We start from the raw sequence: 23,458 nt of genomic DNA on the forward strand, positions 1-23,458 counted from the left end.
TAATTCTGTTCCCCGGCCCCCTCCTTTTGCATCCCCTCCCCTTCAGCTCAGCTAGGACAAGACTGCTGACTGACAGAGACACCATGGAAAATGGGTACTTTGTGAAGCTTGCAGACTTGCCCGGGCCTGATGCCCTCAGCCTTGTGCTCTTTCCTGAAGATTTCTTTCACAAGACATAGGTTCAACAAGGGCTGACCTTATGGCAAACTATAAGGGCAATAGAGGTCATGCATATTCAAATCAGGAAAAATAAGTTTTATAGAAAAGTGCTTTTATTTGCATGTTCAGGATGAGAACATTAGCCTCCATTAATACTACTCCTATGTCTGGTCATTGATTTAAAAGTGAATGTTCTGCCATAACCTTATTACTTCTAGGAGCTGGACTGATAAAAGGAAACATGATAAAACCCACAGGCTGGTAATTTAGAAACACTGAGAATAAAACTATTTTAAGACGGCATTTTACTAAGCCAAACTTAGGCCTTCCAACTTTGACAATGTCCCTTTGAGCATGACCAGCAGCATATTTATAGGCAATTACAGCACAGCTCAGAGCACCTTATAAAGCACAAGATCAAGGACTCAGGTGCTTAAGCATACAAGTAATGTTATGTCATTCAATACACTACTTAACTATTTCACTATGCTGAAAAAACCCAGTATTATGGTTCAAAAATAGTAACTACCTCTCTTTTGACCATATCATGTGATTGTGGTCACTGATGCTAGGGGAAAGCCAATCAACAAATTTTAATTATAATCAATTAAAAGGTACTCTGGGCCAGGTGATTCAAGGGTATAAATTAAGTGTAGAGGCATTAAGGTTAATTTGGCTTAACAGAAGTGATGTGGTTTGTGCCTTACTCTGGGATCTTCTGCTGCTTTCTAGCTCTCCAGTGATAGTAAGGTAAGGAGCAACAGTGAATGAATGTGTGGAAAGTTAAGTTAAGAGTTCTGGTTTTCTGAAACAACCTGTTTGAAATATCTCTGGCTCATCTTAATAATTATTAGGTTGGCTGGCAGCTGTTTAGCTTGAAGAAGAAAAAGCATGTGGTACCATTAGGGGGGAAAAAATGTACCTTTGGCCACCTTTGTTGTGCATGATTGTGAAAACAAGCATAAAATAAAATGTCTTCTATGATTCCTCCCCAAAGCTGTGTAAGGGAGCTCTGTAACTGGTGTCAGAGTTTAGAGAACTCTGGAACTTTATGAATTCTGGCAGGTGCTGCAGAGCAGTCACTGTGCAACCTATTGGTCCACAGAACACTCTGAGTTGCCCAGACGAAGGTGAGCAGGGGCAGGGGTGGCTGGGGCTCCTGCCCAGCTTGGGCTGGGGCTGCCTGGGGGCTCCTGCAGAGGGGCAGAGCCTGGCAGAGGACAAAGCAAGACGCTGCCAGCACTGGTGGCAGGGAGCCGGAGCCAGGCTTCTCTCTGGTAGCTTTCCAGTGTTTCAAAGAGATGGAGCTGCCAAAAAAGTTTGAAAAGAGCCTCCCAGGAGTCAAATACAAAAGGGCTGTGGGAAGTTTTAAGTGGGAGGGAAGGTATGGGACCATAGCTGGGAGGGTGTTTGTGCGTGGGGTGCAGGGTGGTGTAGCTGCAGCCAAGCAGGGCAAAAATAAAATATTAGAGCAGACACTATGTGCTTTTCTAATCCTGTCTGGAGACCCTCTGACTTCCAGAAGAGCATTCTCCAGTCTGAGGGGCTCTGCAGGCAGTGGGGCACATCACATTTTTCCACTCATCTGTAACATCCTGTGTTTTCTGCCTTTAAATAAAAGCAGTGATGTTTGTGGGAACTCCATAAAAAGCCTGTCTGCTTGCAACCTCTCAGAGCTGCTTTGTGCCTCCTGGAGACTGGGAGAGGAAGGTTTATGCCCTGGCAGGACAAGAAGTTCCCTACCCTGGCCCCATAATCCTTCCGGCATGTGAGGGGAGGGAAGGGGAGTGTGTGTGGTGGGGCATATCTTAGCCGTTCTTGTTCTTGCCTAGCAAATCCAGCCTGGGTATGTCTGTGGGGCTCCCTGCTGAGAGCTCTCACCTCCTTGGACAGTGTGTGGTGGCTTCTGGTGAGGTGGGTGCTTGAGCAGACACAGCAAACTGCAGCCTCAGGGAGGAGAGAGTATGTTTCTTGCAGAGCAGGGGGTCAGCTTTGTGCTTCATGTCCCACTTGTGATGCCACAAATCAACTAATATTTTATTTTTTTTACTAATGTCACTTAGGAGCGAGTTGAGCAGCTCTCATGAACCCTGGCTTACAGTCCCCTGTGCTTTTGGTGTGGGGCTGTGTGTGCAGCAGGACAGGGTCAGTGTGCCCAGAAGTGGGTGAGACTTCTCCTGTCTCTGAGCATCCCCTTTACCAGCAGAAGCACCTAATCTTGGCCACCCTGCTGTGGCACTTTCCAACCAGGAATGTGCCCAGAGTCCCCTTCCTCAAGGGGAAAGGAAAGGCTGCTCAGTGGAGTTTTTTTGCCAACAGAGCCCCTCACATAGAGCAAAAGCCTTAAGCTACAGAAGAATGGGCACCTTCATGGAAGATAAAGCTGAGGACACAGCTGTGTTGGCAAGGCTGTCACCAGGGGCATTTTTGGGACCATGCCCACTCTGCTGTTGCTGTGGGCACCCATGCACAGGAGCCCTCTGCATTTGCTATGGTCTGGTGACCCTGGCTGCTGGGGGTGTGAGGTGAGAGGGGATGAAATGGGAACTAATCCTAGTGCTTTCTGAATACTGAAAGGTTAAATCCTAGCCTCCTTATTCTGCCTTGGTCAAGGTGGATTAATGTATTGAGGTAATAGGAAGAATGGGAGCACCTCAACAGAGCACCATAATGTTGGATTTTGCATGACATACCTTAGTTTACTAAATGATCTCAGCAATCCAAACTTCCTCTGTTCATCTGCATCAGCACAATGCTTTTGGGAAAAAAAACAAAACCAAAGGTTTAGGTTATTGGAGGGCAGAATAGAATCAGCTATATACCAGTCTGTTGTTGTAGCTTGCTCTGCAGCAGTGAGAACATGTTGCTTGTGTTATGTGCCGCTTTGGTAGCCATGTGATGCACAACTTGGTAGAAATTCGTTTAACCTGCCATATTTCATGTGACTGCAGTTAAGTGGATGGATGCTTCTGGTAGCATACCCCTCTGCAGTAAGTGTTGCAGCCACTGCAGCTCTGTGACTGCCACTGAGATGTTCTGATCTTGTGTGAAATCACATCGCTCTCTGATATGGGCATAGTGATCAAAGAAACCCTGTGCACAAACTCCTCGAAACACAAAAGATTAAAAGAAATCTCAAGGAGGTCTCCACATCACAAGCACAGCCTGTCAACAGCATGTATAGCAGTGTTGGATGATGAAGCCCACTGGGTATAGGCAGGAAAAATTAATGTCTGACATAAAGCATCTACCTCATGTTGCGCATTATTGCGTTAATCAGGGGGCCTGCCTTTCAATGTGTGGTCCATCCAGTTTTGTATCCAATTTCAATTTCTGTTTTCTGGGTGTAATTCCTAAGCTCTTCCCTAAGGAGCAATTACCGAAAAGCAGCTTGGCTTACCTAACTCTTGCCCTAGAAGCAGGGAATGATATCCCTGCATCTGGCCATCTCCATCTTGTGCATTAGTCTCATTACTTCATTTTCATGTGTTTTTGCTTCCCGCTTCTCTTGGGTCCCTGTGGTGCTGTGCTGAGCTGGAAGAGATGCTGAGGGATCTGTGTGGGTAGGGGGGAAGCTGATGAGAAGAGACCAGGACTGAGCAACTATTCCGGCAAAGGCTTTTCCTCGTCAGTTTATGTTTTGAAAAACGTGAGTTTTGGGGAACTTGTCTCTTTCTCCCAATACATTGCAGCATTATGAAGGAAGGAAATGGAGGAGGCCTTATTGCAGAGATGTTTTGCCTCAGCTACTGCCCAGGGAGCAGCTCTGGGGTGGGAAACATTAGCTCTGCTGCAAGTGGGTGACAGGAATTGAGAGCAAATGGTGGGAAGATGTTGGCTTCCCACCATTTGCTCTCATTGTGAGCACTTAGAGGCTGCATTTGTTGAACTTCTGGGGCCCCTGCAGCTGCACATCACCACCTCCTGCCTCTCTGGGCCACCATTTGCTCCCCAGCTACAACCTGGGTTCTTCCTGCGACTGGGAGTGTTCTGGATTTTCTTTTACAGAGCCTTCCTAGGCTCTGCTCCTGAGGAGGGCCAGACAGGTGCCACACTGCTGTGATATGAGGCAGCCCGGGACTTCTCCCCTCACTTCCTCTGTGACTTCCAAGGCCTGCTTGGAGCTGCTGATGCTTCTGGAAGAGTAGCACATGTTCAACAGCTACCTTTTCTTCCAGGCACTGCTATCTCTGCCCCAGTGTACCATGGCACCATCCTGCCTCACTGGATGGGATGTTGTCATCTTCAAAGCTAGGGTGTCACCAGGCATCGTGGAGCTGAGCCTTGCTCCTCCTGCCAGTGGCACAACCTGCTGAGCCTCTTTTCCCTTTTACTGCATGGGCTGTTGGTGGTGTTTTCCTGGGCTGGAGCAAGACTCTTTCCCAGCACATGCTGAGCAAGAGACTCCTGAGGTGGGTGGTCTACAATTCCCTATCTCTTTGGAAAGCAACTAAATTCTTCCAGGGGTGGGGGAAGAATAGAATCTAGCAGAAATAGTACTTTAAACCACTACTGTAACCCCAAAGATAAACCTCAGGTCTCTTTCAGAATGTTCTTAGTACAGGGAGGGGAAATACCTCAAAGCCCTCGTTCAGCCCCACATTTCACAGTGTGAATTATTCCTCAGCTATTAACTGGAAGAACTTCATGCCTGACACATTTTTTACTAACACTGAATCATCTATGTCTCTAACAAAGGAAGAAATTGCTACTACTCTGCCTCAAGAATCAAAGTAAAGAGAACATCTGCTCTAAACTTCTTGCATCTGATTATTGCTTGTTATGCATTATTACTTACAGTAGTAATGTGAATAAATTAAAGTTTTCTTCTCTTGTGTGTGCTTTTTATGCATTGCTTTGGTATAAAATGTGTGGCTTGCTTCAAATCAACCTACAGCTAAAACTATGTCCGCATAGAGCTGAGCCCACGTGTACTTGGATGCAATTAAGGGCACAATTGGAGCATTCTGAAAGATTGCCTTTAAAAGGCCTTTTGTTCACTCCCCCATAGGGGCTGGGTGTTATAAGCACGTTAAAATGCAACATTAGGGAAGAAAAAAAAAAACCCTCTGTGAAGAATTCTGTGGAAGCAAAGCTATGTTTTCTGTAGCTTGGCAGCTGTCTGTATTCAGAGCCTGAGGAATGACTGGTGTTGTGAGGGTGATGATAGTTTTGATAGGAATCCCCCGCATCACAAAAATGTTCCTAATGAAGGAGGAAAAGCCCACCAGAAACATTCCAGGGGTGTGAACCTGCAGGCAGCCAAAGCCAGCATCCGAGCTGGTCTCCACAGACAACAGCAGCAAATCCAGCTGCTTCTGCAGAAGAGTTAGTGGATATTTTTCTTTTCCTGCCTTTCTGAAGCGCATGTAGTCTTACCAATGAGCTTAATTGATTGGAACAAAAAAATCTGGAAAATAAAGCTCTTGAACTTGCATGCCTAGAAACCTACCAGCATCACGTGCACAGCAAAGGCCATGTATCTCACAAAATACCACAGCATTGCACAAAGGAGGTTTAAGAGCTCCAGCTGAATAAAGCTTTCTCTGTGAAATATTGTTATGGATCTACAAAGCAGTTAAACCTTCCTTGGGAAAAAAAAAGTGTACATCTCTCACAGTGTAGTGGCAGCAGTGTAACTACCACTGAGGCCTCATTAATAAGGTTTTTCTTCTTTATCAGTAGAAGGAAAAAAATAAATCTTCATTACAGAAAACAGCTTTAAGTTAGTAAATTCTGACCATTTGCTTTTAAATTCTACATATATATATGTGTGTGTATATCTGTATAAATCTGTGTAACGTGCTCTGGCCTTCTTTAAGGGATGGATCCTCTTACTTAAATCTAATAATGAAAATAAGACTGTTTTCTATCAATAATTTTGCTACTGACATAGTGCAGGATTGATTTTTGTGGTCTGTGTTATAGCAGCTTTTAATTATAAGACAGCTTTGGTACCACATGAAGTAGGAAAAATGGGCAGATGCAAACACTACAGTGTTTTTTTAATACATATCATAATGGTGGGTTTTTTTCTTTACAAAGAAAGAAAAATAATATTCCTCTGTTTTCAGTGGAGTTTTTTAAACCTTTTACTCATTGAGCATTTTTGGCTTCTTGAGAAGATGGTTGCATTGCCTTTGCTCAACAGCTTCCCTTCAAACCCACGAATGTTTTCAGCTTTTTATTACTATAGTATAGGATTGCATTGAATTTTCATGTCTCCCATATTGCTATAATTATGTTTGGGGAATGGAGATGGATGGTCTGCTGAGTGTGTGATTGGTTTCTCCACAGCCCTAACTCAGGGCTGTTTTCTATAATTTAATCAATAGAAGGTAGTTGTACAAACAATAGTTTTTAATTTCCAATTCCAGTTTCAAGTTTCTCATGAAAATGAATTTTTTTTAAATATATGAAGCAATTTCATTTGCTTTGCCTGAGACATTTTGTGGCAATTGTCTCCCACTCCCGTCTGTGAAACCATGGCACGGACCCTCCTGGGCTGAGTGGTCCATGCAGACACATGCACCAGCCATCCTGAAGGCTTGAGGAACCTACCCTTCCCTCATAAATATTTCAAAATAAACCTTGAAGGGCAGATGCTGCCCCTGAGGTGCAGAAATGTCTGCAAACTTGGCTGAGAGTAGGGTGAAACAGGTTGTGTGCTGGTCCCAACTTGGAGCTGGGCTTATGAACCAAGGATGGGGGATGACCTCAAAGCTGTGTCCTCCAAGGAGGCCAGTGAAAGGACCTTTCCCAGTGCCATAGGTTGTGTTGAGTGGCCACCTTACCCAGCTGTGGGTGGCCCTGGTGGTGGTCAGGCAGCCCTGCTGCCCCCACCAGCCTGCTCCTGGCAAAAGCAGATGCTCACTGTGCCCAGAATGCACTGAGCTGCCAAAGGCTCTGCACATCTGCTTCCTTCCTGCCACAGCAGATGGTTCTACAGCCGGGAAAAGCAGCTGGTAATTGGCATCAGCCAGGCTTGGTGACTGGGAGAAGGAGGATGAAGCAGTAGCAGCAGGGCAAGAGGTTGAACACAGTGATTTTTTTTTTACAAGGGAGATGCATGTGCTGCTTCTTTGCACTAGCTTTGCTCCGGGCAAGAACGGGAGTGATGTATGTGCTGCAAATACAGGGAGACTGGGAAAGGGCTGGGACTGCTCACTTCAAATGGCCCTGCTCAGCAAAGGGCCACTCTCTCTGTTATTGCTCAGTGGATGTGGTGGAGCATTATGGTGGGCAGGGCAGGCCACCACAAGCCCTCCTCCTGGGGGTTGGTGGCTCCTGGGGTCAGCCAGCTGAAACCCAAAGTGCTGCTGTGCAGTCGAAAGTGCTGCTATTTCTGCTTTTAGCTGAGCAAACTGCAGTCACACAGAAAATGTGTGCTGGAGCAGAGGGTGAAACCCAGTCACTTGCTCTAACAAGTGCTGATGCCATTCTGGTGCCAGACCTCCTCCTTGCCTCTGTCCCAATAAGAGTGAAATGGGGAAGCAGGGCTGTGTGACTGCTCTGGTTTCAGTTCAGCACGGACAGAACCGGCTGTAGCTGCACAGAGCCACAGTTGCTGCTAAATATTACCCATTTTAGCCTTCAGACTGGCCATAATAAAGTCAAAGGCACTATTCACAGGGAAAAGAAGAGCAAGGAGCTGGCTCCCGAGCTTACCTTAAACTTATGTTGTTGCTGTACAGTGGGTTGCATGGGAGTTTTCTGCAGTATATTTTTTTTTCTCCCCCAAGCAGTGCTTTAGGGGGACCATATTTGCAATTAACCATATTTCCTATAGCTGTGGGGTCTTTTCAATTTTATTCTCTGTGTCGCTTTGGTTCATGCAGTTTTAATCTGTTTTACTCATTAGCTCTTAGCCTGCAATTTTCTATTTAAATTACCTTCTGCAGAAAATGTCAGGAAGCTGGGGAGCTCTGTCTCTTACATGATGTTGTGATTTGATAAAAAAGTGGTGTGCACCTTTCTTTAAACACTGGCTAAGGTTACAATCTGTGATTCTTATCTATTTGTTTAAGAACTTACACAAAACTGCTGCTATCAGACAATAATAAGAATCATGAAATTTCTATGAAAGGAATTTCTTTTTTATTGTGAACTTTACACCTCTTCACTTATTTCAATAAATGCCCAATAAAAGTGCAATAAATCCAATACTGTAAATGCACACATAGAGGGTTTGTACTTCAGGCTTTGCAGCTGCCTGGCTTTCCTTTCCTGCTGCATGCAGTACCCAGCCTCCTGTGGTGCCAAGGGCTGCCTTTTGGGACCTTCCCAACACAGGCTTGGAAAAACCCCACCTTGCCTGCAGCACATGTTGCCCACTGGATGCCATGCTTGAGAGAGGGAGGAAAATGCCATAACCACAAAAACCAGCAGTGTCTGATGCCCAAAGGCGTATGGGAAGGGAGTGGGGCAGGAACTGCAGCCCTGGGAGGAAGGGGGTGAGGGCTGTGCTGCCTTGCCCGCAGGAAGTGGCTGAGAGCTTTGGTGTATGGTACTCTAGTAAGCACCACAGGTAAACTCACAGGTAAATGTAGAATTTGTGAAAGAAATTAAATTGGAGGGGAAATGGGACCAAACTTTGTGTCAACAGCTGCTTGTACTGAAATAAGTAATAGCCTTTAAACTGGAATTTAACAGGGAAAAGTTACTGTATTTTTATGCCTTGCTTATTTTCCCCTATAAAACCCAATACAAACAGTAAAACTGGGAAGGAAAAAAGCTCCAAACCTCCAAACAAGTCAACAGATAAATTAAGGTTGAACCAAGCTGAAAATAACTCTCCTGTAAGACTGACTGCAACCTTGCATCTATGATACCTCCTTCAGTGAGGGGAAAGATGTGATTGCACAGGCAGGGAGATGGCAGGAACCACCTCAGCACCCCCTGTTCCTGCACGAGCAAACTTGTGTTACTACAGTTTTTGCTTCTGCCAGAATTTCCCTGGTGCAGAGGCAGTTTTCCCTCCAGTCCCAGCTGGAAGAATAGACTCTCCTGAACAAGATTAATAGGCAAACCCCCAAATTTTAAATCTCAGAGGCACCCAAATGTGACTGCTTGCAGGCTTTGCTCACTGAGCTGAGAGTGAGTGTGAGGCAAGGTGGGGTGCACTGGAGAGAGATCCTGCTTGGATGTGGACATCCTGGGGCAAGCTAATGAGACCTCAGCCTACAGTGCAGTAATATTTACTCTTATAGCCAGAGACTGAGTACCAGGCTGTTTTCTGAGATTTTTGTCTCTGGCTTCTCTTCCAGAAAAATGACCCCTTAAGGGCAAAAGGCAGAGTCCTCTTCTCTTTCTGATCCTCTCTTGTGTTCTCTACTGCCTCACTCACCCTGAGTTATAGCTGTGTACTGGAGAGCAAAATCAGCCTTCCTAGCTGGTAACATTATTTTTAAATTTTTTTTTTATTTTTAGCTCAGTCCTATGTTTGTTTGAGTTTTGATCATATTCTCCTTGAGCCCAATAATCGTCTACTCCTGCTGGCTGAGTCAATAATTACAGCAGCATTTTGGACACCAGAGCAGCAGCAGTATGTGCTGCTGAAAAGGTGACTGGTACACAGACCCTGTATCTTGGGTTATGTCTCCCCATCTAATGGCCTGTTTGGGCTCCAGGTGGAAAGTTCTCCTGTGCACATCTTCATGGTGGCAAAAGAGAAATATACAGGTGTTGTTTCAAGGGATGAATCTAAGCTGACCTGTAGCTGGGAAAAAATGTCTCAAAAATTATCCATTGATGAATGGTCTCCCTGCCAGGCCACCAAGAGGCAGCAGGAATAAACGGTTCTCCCAGCAAGTGCTTCCTTCATCTGGCCACCTGGTCCCAGCTTGTCTTCTCTCTGTGATTTTTAGCTCAGCACAGCAGCACATGCTCAGAAATCCCTCTGGGCAGGGACAGAGCCCTCTACATGCAGGACAAAAGGAGTGTGGAGATCCTCAGAAATGAAGGTTTGCAGGCAACATGAGCATAGGAAGAAGTGGTCAACATCAAAGGGCTGATGCAGTGAGAGGAGGAAGGTGAAAAAAACCAATGAGAAAATGAGCAAATGTTCTAGAAGACCTAAAGTGTATGGGAGGCAAAAGGCACCAGAGGAAGAAGGTCAAGGCAGGGAAGATTGCTGGTGGGAAAGGAGTAAAAGAAGGAGCAAGATGCAAACTAACTAAAGAGCAGAGAAAAATGCACATCCCTGTAGTAGGTGGACCTGGGTAACTGAGGAGGAGGAAAACCTCCTATGCTTTCATTGCTGTAACAGGAGAATGTGGCTGCTAGATCTGCTCAAACAATACTTGGGAGCTGCCCACATGCTTCTCCAGGAGGCAACTGATCCTGAGTACATACTGTGGGACACCACAGTGCTGAAAAGACACTAAGTGCTTGCAATTGTGATACAAGACAAATAGATACTTATTCCTGTGTAGTAAAGAGAATACTGCTTAAATATTTAATTGTGTTTTGGTTTACAGTAGTTTACGGCTGTTGAAGCATCCAGTGCATGCTCACAAAATATCAGCATTTTAAAGCTATAAATTATTCTGGTTGATTCTCTTTTTCCCCCTTTAGACAAAAGCAATCATTTGACAACAGGCTCCCTCAAACAATGCAGCCTGTGATAGTCTCATTACAAACTAACATCTTCTCTCATGACATGTTCTCTCACATGTTGAACCAAACCAGTGAGAACACAGTAATTGATCATTCATAAATGCAGGCTGGTAGCTAAGAGCATCCTCACTTACCTTCTAAACACTGAGCACATTTAAAAGAAATTCAGGATGTATGCATGCGGAAAACCCAATTGCAGCCGCATCGGAGATGAAGCAGAAATGGAAGCATTCAGAAGTACTAAAATCCAAATAATGACCCACAGTAGATGTCAGCCTGAGAGGATAACACATGCCCTGTAATTATTTTAAAGGGACTGTCAGTGTGCTCTGTAAATACACGTAATTCTGTCCAAGTAGATGTACCATACAACTGGGTGCTGAAGCCAGGCAAGAAAGCTTCTCCCAGTGTAGCCTCATGATTAAGTGTGATGTTTCCTTTTCTAGACACGTTTGGACTTGCCTCCATTGTGTTACTCCTAAAGTAAGCCAATGCAGCTACTGGATAGGATGAGTATGGTGGAAAGACAGATGAAGGTGGATGTGCCACTATTTATCTACTGAGGCTGTCAAGACTTCCAGAGCCCACTTCAACAGGGAAATATTTTAAAAGTCCATGTTTTAAAAGTATTTTGAAAAAACCTAACAGGTAAAAACAGTCTATTTACACCTTGTGGATAGCTTAGTGTGTGCTGGATGCTTCAAGTCACTGACATTTTGGAAACTAGCCCTTTGAATTTGTCATGCTTGACCTGTGACTGCTGCTTTGTGTGGGACAGCAGCATGTACGTGGTGCTGGTGTGTTACATGTGCACAGCCCCAGGTGGCCAGGCAAAACAGGAGAGCTATTACAAGCGCTGCAGTGCATGGAAATGGCAATTTTATGGATAATACTATGTGGTGATTTATTAAAAGCTGTGATTCTCCAGCAGCTTTTATTGTGTCATCATAAACCAACACTCCTGTACAGTGCATTAAGCTGGGTAATTCTGTTGGTTCTTCACCAGGGCTGACAAAACTGTGTGTCAGATTGCATGGGATGGGCTGGTGAGCCGAAAGTGCCATCCTCTAAATGGATCATCAAAAGAGGAGAAAAAGCCATGTGGTCAGCACAGTGTGGGTGTTTTTCAGGGCAAGGGAACCCATTGTGGAAGGGTAAATCCCACTGTTTTCTACATCAGTCAGTGCCAGTGGCTTGCAGGCCTGGAGTGACTCTAACTTCAGCACCGATGACAATAATGGGAGAACTCGTCTCTCGGGGTTTAACCATTAGGGCAGGTAATGGGAGTTCACTGGTTCCAGCCCCTGCTCCCCTGCTAACTTGCTGCAGAGCATTTGGGTTGTAGCTTGACCTCTTTATGCTCTGATTTTCCCTTCAACAGCCTGTGAATAGAAGATGTTTTGTTGAGGTGCTGTGATGCTCTATTAAATGAGGGAACATGCATTAGACCCAGTGGGAATAGGGTGTGCAGCATTATTAGGATGTATACATCTCTATGTTTTCAGAAATATTTATATTCCACCTCTTAAATATCTTTTGCTAATGGAACTTGCAAAAAAGCAGGGCAAGCATTGCTAACACAGCTTTGCCACACACTGTCAAGTGCTTATAAACTCTATTTATAGCTACAGTTAAAGATTCAGACATGCAAGCACTCCATTAAAAGACCACATTAATGAGCCCTTAGAGAAAATATCTCACAAAGCCTTTTGAGCTTGTAACTGCTCAGTTGTTCAGGGCTTCTTGCTTGTTAACATTCATAAAATATAAATACTGTATACTAAACACCAGCGCTTGGTGGATCACGATGCCTTATCTCCCCAGCAGCGGTGCGAGGTGCGACGGGAGCGGCGCCGGGGTGGCCGAGCCCCATGCGGGCGGCCGGGCTCCACGCGCCGCTCACCCGCCGCCTTATCGGGGGCCTGCCTCCGCTCCGCAAAGCTGCCTGGCAGATTGACTCGCGGGTCACACTATCTGTGAGTATAATTTCAGAGGGAGCAATCAAACCTATTAGCTGAGAGTGGCAGAGCTGGGCCTCCTCACAGCCGCAGCTCCAGAGCGTAGCGAGTATTTGGAGCAAAATCTAATAGATAAAAGTCACCGGAGATCTTTCCCTTTTTCCTTTGACATAAGCTAGCTGATGAGAAGTGTCGTTAGACAGAGAAAAAAGTTGCTATATTTGATTTGTCATTATTTCCCCATTGTCCCTTCCTGCCCGTGATTAGAAAGTTCCCATTTTCTCTTCACCGCTCACAGAATTCCATGTTTTAGGTTGTGACAGATGCTCTTGCTTAAATGTTTTTATATATGTTTTATCTGAAATTGTTATATCAAGTCTGAATTGTGTAAACAAAAATCGCTGGAGCCCATTTAAGAATAACTGTCTGTAACCTTTAATATTGCATTTCCATCCATCCACAAGTCACAAAGCACTTGGGCACTAGAGAAGGCCTTTTCTGTGTTTATATCTGGCTCTCAGCACGCTGCAGAAGCTGAGGTAGAGCAAGATCGAGTAACTTCTTGTATGCTATTTTATGGCACATGTTAGCAACCAATCTATGTCCTTGTCTTTGTGCCTTTGGTCTTGTAGCCTTTCAAAGAGAAGGTGCTCTCCTGGAAGGAATAATTCTGCTCACAAAGTGAAAAATGAGGACAGCAGGCTTTAAAAAGCTTCAGGGCAGTTCTTACTGTTCAAATGTGTCATTGATTTCAATAGTGCATTAGCAGGCTTGTTAAGCAGGATCTTAAGTGCTTAGCTTTATTTTATGGTGGTGTGTACCTGATTGTTCAAAATATTAGCATCTTATTGTAAGAGCAAACTGGCTCGTGCCATAAACTGGCCAGTGCTGAGACTGCTGTGCCATTACTGAGTGCCTGATAAAACAGGGTCATTTGTAATCAATCGGTGATGTAGGAAGGCAGGGCTGTGACACTTCCTGCTGCTCTCCTCATTCATTTCTCTTTATCTGCCTCGGTCTGTCTATTGACAGATCATTCTGTCTGTCCCACGTCCTGTGCACAGGCTCCTGCTGAGTTCCTCCCCCTGAGCCCCACTGCATTTCTGTCCATCTGTGTGTGAGACTCTCATTGTCTGTGCTAATAACCTGGGAGACAGCAAGAAAAATACTGTGGCCCGAGGGGTGAATTGCTATACTGGGAGACCTGGGTGGACCAACAGAGTAGGGGAATCAGCCACTCAGATGGACATCTCCATGTCAGGCAAATCTTTTCTTGACTCCACTTGACCATTCTGCCTGACCTCCACTAAGTAAAAGGGGAGCATGATCAGATCCCCAGTGTGGGGATGTGACAAATCCTTGTGGTATGGAACGACTTTAACAGCAAAGTTCAAAATTCAGTCCAGAGCACCTGTCTCACATTTTGTCCCATGAGTTCTTAGATAAATCCTCTGTGGAACTGTGGATGAGAAAGCCACCAGGAACAGTCTGTGCCCTGACTTCAGGGTTTTGGTCAGCAAGCGTAGCCTGCAGCCCTGACCCTTATCACCTGCAGGCATAGCCAGGGTAGGCTTCTCCTTTGGTGTTTTGGCAGAGATAACGTGTCTTCAGGAAGCGAGCAGGAGAGCAAAGGGTGAAGGGTAGGGGGGGACATTGGTTTTGTAACTCATCATAATTTTGTATCTGGCTGTGCAGAAATGGCCCTGTGGGGTTTCAGCAGGAGAGGTATGAGGGACTGCAGTTCTTATGGACTTCCAGGAGCAGTTGGCAATGGAGCAGGGGACTTGGGGCTTACAACAGTGACTGCCTCTCACATCCTCTGGGGACGGAGCTTTCAAGAGGTTCATCTCTTCATTTTTTGCACCTGTGTAGGAAGCAAATTCCCACCACTGAGGAATTAAATACTTCAAACCACTACAAAGCAGATGGGTCATATCTGTGTTCTCCATGCTCTCAGTGGGAAAACAAAGCAAGATAAATAACCCTTGCTATCAGAGTCCAGAGGCTGCCTTGCTGGAAGAGATGTTGGCTGCAAGCTGGCCTGGGCTTTAGCTGTGTTAAGTACATATATGTTAAACGTCTGTGTGAAAGCAAAAGGGAAAATGAGAGGGAATTATGTGGGCAGGTGGAATGAACAAATTGGCGTTGGTGGAGGCAGGACTTGTGTGTGGGACAAAGGGGCTGGAAACTGTTAAAAAAGGGGAAGCTTCTCAGAGGAAAGCAGCTGGGCTTCTGAAAATAGAAAAAAGTAATAACTTACAGAATTAAGAAAATGTTTTTATTTTCAACTGAATTAGAGTAAAGCACTTAAGTTCATTCACAAATACGAATCTTTACTTCTGTACCCTGGTTTCCCTTCCCATAAAACTGAAATAATAGCACTTTCGTTACACACAGCCTGGTGTGAAAACAAGTTCATTCATTTCTGGGAAGCATTTGTGCTATATGGGAAGTATAGCAAAGACTATGAATATACAGCTAAAGCTGTGGGCTGGCATTGAGGCACTTGGCATCTCCCCAGATATGCCATGTATCATGCAAAAGAGCCAAGAGAGGAGGGTATGAAAACACAGGCCAAACTTAATGAGTTCTGAAATCAGGAACATGTGACTCCCCAAAATTAGAAGTGCAAAAGCTTTGAACTTTCAGAAAACACTGAGAGTTCTCCACACTTCTCAGAACACTGAGAGGGGCATATGTTTTCTAAAAAAACAGCAAGAGGCAATGAAGAGATAGGATGCAGTGGGGAAATACACAAAGATATAGTCCATAGAAATCAAGAAATCTGTGTGCCATTGAGAAATAGTCCTACTTGGAGTAGGGATGACCACGGTGATTGACTGGGGGAAACAAAATGAGCAATAAAGACAGAAGAATATGAGACTTATAAATCAGTAGGGTCAGTGCTGCAGGAACAGGTAGAAGAGCTGATGGTGAAAGAATGCAAGAAAATGATCCAAAAAGCTGAAACATAAAAATAAGAAGGGAAAAGATGTGAACATGAAGGAAGTTTTTATAAATTTGGTGTGTAAGAAGCTGCAGGTCAGCTGAGGATACAGACATCATCTTCCTGAGCAACAGGGCGGCTACCTTGACTAAAAGGGGGATATTGCCTGGAAAGTGAATTACTACTTGTACCTCAGTCTTCAGAAGGGAGAGATGTGAAGTCTGTCACAGTTTCTTGACATTTTCCAAGGACAGGAAAAAAAAAAATCATTAACTCTAAGGCTACCAGGGAATCAAACAATTGACTAAACCCACCTAGACAGAGAATTATTTAAAAGTGGGTTGTTTGCACCCCAGATTTATCCTAAAAATAAATGCTGAAGGAATGAAATCACCTAGGAAACTTTAGCTGGCTATGAGAGAGGTACCAGAGGAGTTAAGAGAAGACATTGCTGCACCCCAGCTTTTAAAGGGAAATAATAGAGGAAGAAGTGTCTATCAGCTCCAGGAAGCACTTAAGACAACTAATTATCATTACTAGACAGATAAAACTGGACACCGATTCTTTACTTCATTAAATAAAAGAAAAACTGGGTTAAGAGGAAAAAAAGATTTATTTTAACATCCTCAGATTTCAAGAGTACAAGGATTCAGTTCTCTGTGGGACACCACTGTGTAAGATGGGAGATATGGGACGGAGTTTCTTGATGCTGGACTTGATTACCTAATCCAGGTGATAAATATGTAGCAATTATTTAGGGTAGGGGTGGATAATTGAGTGACATGCTTATACATTGAACTCTGTTAGCACTGTACATCTGTCACTTGGAAGAAAGAGCACAAGGAAGAAAAGACATCAAAGAAAGAGGCATAAGGGAGAGCAAAGAGGGAGAATGTTTGCACTGGTATATGGAATTTAACCTAAAAAAATGTCAGGCTGGGAAAAAGAAAGTCAAGGTAAAGGTGCCTTAAGGAGATAGCTGGGGCAAGGCAGCATAGGAAAAAATATCTGAGGATAGCAGCCAAGTTTCTGTTTGTGTTCCTCTTTAAGGTTCAGGGAATGAAAGAACTAGGCATGAATGTTGCAACATCTAATTTTTATGTACTTTGATGGAGTTCATAACCTTAATGCTTGCATTTGCAGTGCTTGAGGAGACAGAGCTACCCAGCAATGGGACCCAAAGCTTGTTTTATGCTAAGCCGGTGATTGCCCTACAAGAAGTGCTGCAGATCCCCAGTAACACAAGGTGGTTCAGTGGCTCTTTCCTTGCAGTGTTTGCTGTGGAACAGGAGCATAGCTGGAGCTGGGCTGCAGGCACACCTGCCAGCTCACTGGTTGCAAACTTCTGCCATGAAGATGATCAGAGCATCCAGCTGGGACATGGGGACACTGAGTTCAAAGCTTGCCCTCCCTTCCAGGAGGCATCTCAGCCCGTAGATCTCTGTGACACCCTCTTGAATTAGGTCTTCTGGATTCCTCCTAAGGAAGGCTTTTCTAATTTTTGTGTTGCAATTGGTCCACAGAGAGAACAAGAGCTGGGCCCAGCAAGACTGTCCTACATGGCCCAGGCCCCCTCCTGCCAATGTTCATGTTTCAGCACGATGTGGAAAGCGGGTAAGATTGAACATGTTCATATCGAAGTTTTGGGTTCCAGCATTCATCTGCAGAAGGAGAGAGGCAGAAGAGCAGTAAGTAAGTGAAAATGGGCAGCCTTAAGGGCATGTAGATCTCTAGAAGAATTTTTGAAGGGAAGAATATTCAGATATATGGAGGTAGGAGAAATTGAAAGAAACTGCTGGATTTCAGCTTACTGCAGTAGATTATGCCAGATTGACTGATATCTTGCTTTGATTAAATTGAATTTTATGTCCTAGATAAAGGAAATGCTTACTTCTCTTGCTTAGGAAATGTAGATGTCTGGTGAAACTGGATGACCTGAGAATTAAAAAGGGAACTCTGAGACATAAAATGATTTGGCTGGTGGGGAAATGACAGTGGGTAGGTTTCAGAGGGGAGGTAATGGAGTGCAGTTAACAGAGGAGTTTCTGAACAATCATCTGCAGGACCTCGGTACAAAAAGGAGGTAATGACATTTTCTGCACCTCCTGTATGACCAGGGGGAAAGGCTGATACCCCTGAGCTGATCACAGAATGCTTCTGTGTCGATGGAGGCAGTCAGGCAATCCCAGTTAGACACTTCAGGTAGATGCTCACAGGAGCTGCTGTGAGTAGCTTGTTACTGTAAATGATATGTAGACCAAGGTACAAGGGAGACCATGAGACGCCAGCTGCATTCTCATGCCTGTTTTCATAAATCTAGCCCCCCAGAAGTTGGCAAAATCCTTACTAACTCCCAAATGCAACAAAGCAAATAAGGGATCCCAACTTCTAACCTAACTGCTGTTGGCATTTGCCTATATTCAAAGCAAATATTTTGTATTTCTGTGTGTAGCTAGCAAGAAATGAAGGAATGCCAGAGCTGCTTTGCTATGGCTGCAAAACCTCCTTGAGTGTTAAACTCTTCCACGCTATCTAGACCTTTGCAGTAACAACCTTATACTTGCATCAGAAGTGTGTACTGCTCTTGTAGGAGATCTTTAACCCTAGTGAACTCAGGCAATAGCACATCATGTGTCAACATAAGGCAGGTCCTACACTTAAATATTACACAAACCTTACTTTGAAATAGGGTTTAGTCCTGATGGACTTACATGGACAAAAACAGCCCAGATTTCCTAGTACTGGGGCAGTTTTTACCTCTGAGGCGCTGGGCTTTGTTAAGACAGTCATGCATCCTCAACTTATAGATCAAAATGCATTATAAAACACTGCTCCATACCATTTTCCTTTTTCCCCCTTCTTTTTTTCCTCTCTTCTCATTAATTTCAATCATGTAATAAGAAAAGCCCAGTTATGCTAATCAGTAAGAGTCCTCCTCAAGGGCATTGTGAAGCATGAAATAATTCCATTCATTACTGACAATGCAGGGACATGAGTTTTCCCTGGAGGATCTGTTTCATCTTGTGATTTGGTGACCATACAGAATGGTGATCGGATTAGGGATATATAGTTTTAAAATTAATTGTTTGTCAGGGAGAAGCTGGAAGATGGTAGGGAAAGAGGAAGCTTAAAATTCCAGAGATTGTTTGACTTCGAGTTCTTGGAGGCTGATGCATCTAATGGGTATTTATCAGGCAAACCCAGCTGCTGAGCCATCATTTGTCCTAGCTCTAATTTTCTTTTTAAAAGGCAGCTGAGCTGGTGTTTGAAACATGCCACAGACCAGCAGAGAGCTAAATCGATGTAAAGCTGGTCAGATTCATTTCTCCTTTTTTTTATTTTTGGGAGTCAGAGTTTCATTTCCCTAAAATGCAGTAAGTGTTTGGGCATGAGCTCCCAAGCTGTCCAAAGATCATTTTGGAAACAGGGCCACCTTGCTGGGGTTTGTCCTCCCCTCTAACAGGTAACCCATAGCCTGCCAAGCAAACACTGCAGTCCTAGAACACAAGCATCGGTGATTCTAGCTGAGACTAAAAAACGATCTTTTTTTTTTCTTCTTCTTTTCTTTTTGCTGAGCTAACAAAAAAAAGCATCTATTTGTACTTTTGCTGCATTTGCAACATTTTCATTAGCAAAGGGCTGAGATTTTTTGGAAATCAGACTGCTTTTGTGTGAGGAAGTGAACCTCCTGACACTATGTCATTTCCCTTGTTTCCAAACAGCCTCTTGTCTGAGCACACAGCTTCCACTTAACATCTGGCTGTAAAAGAGCAGGGAACTTTCTGCCAGCCATTCCTCTGCTCTTCCCCTTGCTATTGTCAGATGACGTTATCGAATCTTTACTGCAGCTTTAATTTTGTTGGATTAACATGCATACTTTTGGCTGTTGTTCCTCCCATGCCCTGGATAGATTTACTGGTTTGGTGACAGCCCTCCTTAGCACTGAAGAGTGGGTCCAAGCCAGCAGTGCCCCATGTTGCATGGGTGTGTTCATTAGCTAAGTGCAAAATACCGACAAGCGTCAGACACGTATATTGTTCCATCTCTCAGGCAGCCTCTGCTGAGGATTACTCATGAAAAATAATCAGTAAAATACATTGCAGATGAAGGCTATGACAGGAGAGATAACCCTGCCATTAAAGGCCTCATAATGCAAGCATGTCTCCCTCACAGAAATGGAAATGTGGACAAGGTCTTTTAACTGAGTCAATAGAGATCAATGCAAAGGCAATAACTCAAGAAATGATGCATTAACCAGAGAGCAAGAACCAATATACTCTGAGTTGAACCATGGCTCTGGAGTTAGATGTACTGAGGGGATACACACCAGGTTACTAAAAGCAATTGAAATCATAAACAAAACACTGTAACCAAAAAAAATTGCAAGTTTTTATTTTAATCATGTCATATGGTAGAAACTGAGATTTGTGAGAGGCATGGAAGTAAATTAGCTTTATGATCAGGTATGAACGACCTATTTGCTCTTTGGGTTATCTACAGGCCAGCCATCTGCAACAGAGGATGTGACTGACTTGGTGGGAAAGGAGCAACAACAGCCAGGGATCATGTAGTCATCTTCTCCAGGCTACCTTCTGCTGAGAAGAGCACAGGCTTTCCTGTTGCACATGAGTAAAGGCTAGGAATACGTTTTGTACTTCTTCTCACATGTTTTCAGAAAGATCAACCCCAAACCAAAAAATGACAAAACACTGAAACACATGCAGGATTGACAAGCATTTTGGAAAGGTTTGCACAGTTGGAAGAATGACGTAATACCAAGCTAATATGCATGTGAGAGAGCAAAAATCCCCGCTGGAAAAACTGTGGAAAAAAGCACAACGGAGGAGGAAATACCCAGTAAATGTGGCATCTGACAAGTGCAGCTGCTGCCACTGTAGGTATCCTGTGCCTACAACAGAACTGCTAAAAATAGTGCTTGATAGGAGTGTAGGCCAGGATTTGGAATCAGACGCTGGCTTTATGCAGCTCCCACAGTAATTGCTGTGAATGTCAGTGTTTAGCAATGCTGGAAAACCCCCCAGCAGGCTACAGTCGTGTCTAAGTACACTCAGTGCGTGATCTTTTCTGGATTTTACCTTGTCGAAGAATAGACTGAAATCCCCAGCTACCTGGAGTCTGTTTGCATTCCTCAGCCTTGTTATCGCACCCACGACTGCTCTGTCCACTCCTTGCCCCTTGCACTGCACTTCCCCATTGTTTGGGAAGGTGGTGGTGAGCAGGGCAGTGGTGCCATGACAGACACTGCCCGCATGCTCCCAGGGACCTGGGGTGCAGCAGGCTGGCAGCTGCATGCTGCAGAAAAGAGGAAGATCCAAGGCATTTCCTTAACTCTGGAGCTGGCTTCTGCTGTGACTGACAGCAAAGGCTGTGGAGTGTGTTTGATCCACCTGTCTGCTGTTCCCTGGGACTGACAGAGATCTCAGCTAGGGCCCTGCTGCAGGTAAAGCCTAAGATGCACTTCCATCCCTGTGATTTTCCAGCCCACACTTGGGGATATCTGGGAGTGTGTGTTTGATCACTGGGAGACTCTGAAAGAGAACAGAAGGGGTAGAAGACAAAACACTGAAATCAGATTCTAGAGATGCAACTTTACCTTTGAATACTCATTTCACTGCCACAGAGCAAGGAGGAAAATCTTAGTACGAAACACTTGAACATCTTAAGAATCATCTCTTGGCAATAATGACCTCTCATGCATATTTATGTGCAGCACTTAGCTCGATAATGGACACTTGAAAGACATTTAATTTTTTTTTTTTTTTTTTTTCTCCCTAGGAATGAAGCTATGTGGAGTGTGGCAAAAGTGTTCCAAGGTCCAAATATTAAAATACAGAAATGGTCCTGGTATTTCCTGCATGCCAGCCCCAAAACTACAACCTGGGAGTATACAGCTTAAGAATTTGTGTACTTGATGAAGTGAGTGTGTTTGCAAGCATATATACATACCCCTAAGAGTTAGTAAAAGAAGGTATTGCTACAGGACTTCAGTCAGGCTTTTCTGGAAGAATTTCAGACAGGTCCTAGGGCTTGGTTAGGTCTGTAAAACCTTTTTGTTGCACAGAACTTAATGTTATTCATTATGCACTGAAAGCAAAATCATATGACTACCATCTCCTAAGTAACATAATTATCTTATTGATTCTTATGGGGCAAAACACTACTTTTATTGTTAATTAATACTGCCAAATCTGGTTATGCAATTCTGGATATAGGAAGTTCAGTTTAATGTGTGTTTATGGGGAAAAGTCTAAAAATAAACGCTTTAACTTTTTTTTCCTTTCAGAATGTGAGCATAGATATTCCTTTGTGTGATCCCTGTTCTTAACACTACAGGAAATACAACCTATTATCACTTTTCATCAGGGAAAAAGAAGCATAGATAATGAAACAGAAAAATGCCCTGTGAAAAACATATTTAATAAGCTTTAAGTAGATGAACCAAAATGCACAAGGCAAAGAAACGTGATGCTGCTGTTACGGAACCAAAGCTATTTTATGGGAAATGAAAAGAATACTTGCATAATTTCAAGGGCTTGTACTTTGATTCTTATTTAAGTGAAAATGTATCAGGAAATTCTTATGCAGGGGGCACACAAATAGTATCTTGTCTGTCCCATGGAAAAGACAGTAAGGAAGATTCATTACACTCTAGGACATATAACGACTTCGTGATTCTTTCAGTTCTCAGCCAGTGCTCTAATGAAATTCCAGCCTGCTACATCTGCCATACTACACTGTTAATTAGTTTTCTATTTATTTAGCAGATCTAGAAGTGGAAAGCAATCTATTGCCAGTGAATTGTTTGACTTCTATGCTAAGTAGGCTGCATTCCAATCCTCTGATGTTGAAACTAGCATGAATCCAACTTTCATCTCACTGCCATGTCAAATTAGCACCCAGCAGATTCTACATACAAAGACTTTTTTTTTTTTCCTCATTCATTTGTAAAAGACCTTGGAAGATCTTGGAAGTCAAGAAGCAGAAGCTGAACAAATTTTCCTCAGTCTCTCTCCATCCCCCTGACATGTTACAATGGATTAAACGTAGAAGGTAGAGAGGCTGAGCTTTGTTTATATTAAAATAGGAACATTCTTTTAAGCAGACCATGTTCACTATTTGCAACAAAAAAAATATTGGTGCATATTCTGCAACAGTTTGAGTAAAATACTATCCAGCCTAGGAGAAACCCAGAGTGCCTTGGCAAAGTTATGAGATGACTTTTGCACATGCTTTGCCATTTTCTATTTCTGTCTGAATTCTGTAATATATTGCAGCATCCAAACACAACATTGTGTATGTGACTTACTCCTGTCTTGCAGTGTCAACAAAGTCACTGGATTGTGAAAGTATAAAATGAAGCCAGATGGAATTAGAAAATAAATTGACTAGAAATGAAGCCATTAATCCTGTCGTACTGCATTGTAGGAGCTACAGTGTGCTGGGGGGAGAGTGAAAATACAGATGTACACCCCGACTTTGGAGTTTGCCTTGAACTTTTGGCTTTTCTAAACTCTAGATACAAACTCTGAATGTGCTTTTTTGGATCAGGCTGGTCCTAAGGAAACCATTATTATACAATTGATAAGCAAAATGCTGTACTGCAAAGCATTGACAAAACTGATCTCCTGCAGTACTTGTATTTGTGGAGCACCCTTGATAAAATTCTTGTAATAGTCAAGGTGTTGGTTTTGAGTAATATACAATGTTAATTAGAGAAATACAATATATAGCACAGGACAGCAACATAAAAAATCTG

General features: G+C 43.7%; 1 long non-coding RNA gene across 1 annotated transcript; it reads left to right on the plus strand.

Moving 5' to 3' along the window:
- Positions 1-298: 298 nt before the first annotated feature.
- LOC136286740 (uncharacterized) lies at positions 299-22,267 on the plus strand. Its single transcript, XR_010719977.1, has 4 exons — positions 299-909; positions 17,205-17,295; positions 20,182-21,142; positions 21,478-22,267. It is a non-coding gene; the product is annotated as an uncharacterized lncRNA (long non-coding RNA).
- The last annotated feature ends 1,191 nt before the right edge of the window (positions 22,268-23,458 follow it).

The sequence above is a fragment of the Chamaea fasciata genome, unplaced genomic scaffold (assembly GCF_029207755.1).
Source record: "Chamaea fasciata isolate MVZ Bird 193981 ecotype frontalis unplaced genomic scaffold, bChaFas1.0.hap1 SCAF_3, whole genome shotgun sequence".
Lineage (NCBI taxonomy): Eukaryota > Metazoa > Chordata > Aves > Passeriformes > Sylviidae > Chamaea > Chamaea fasciata.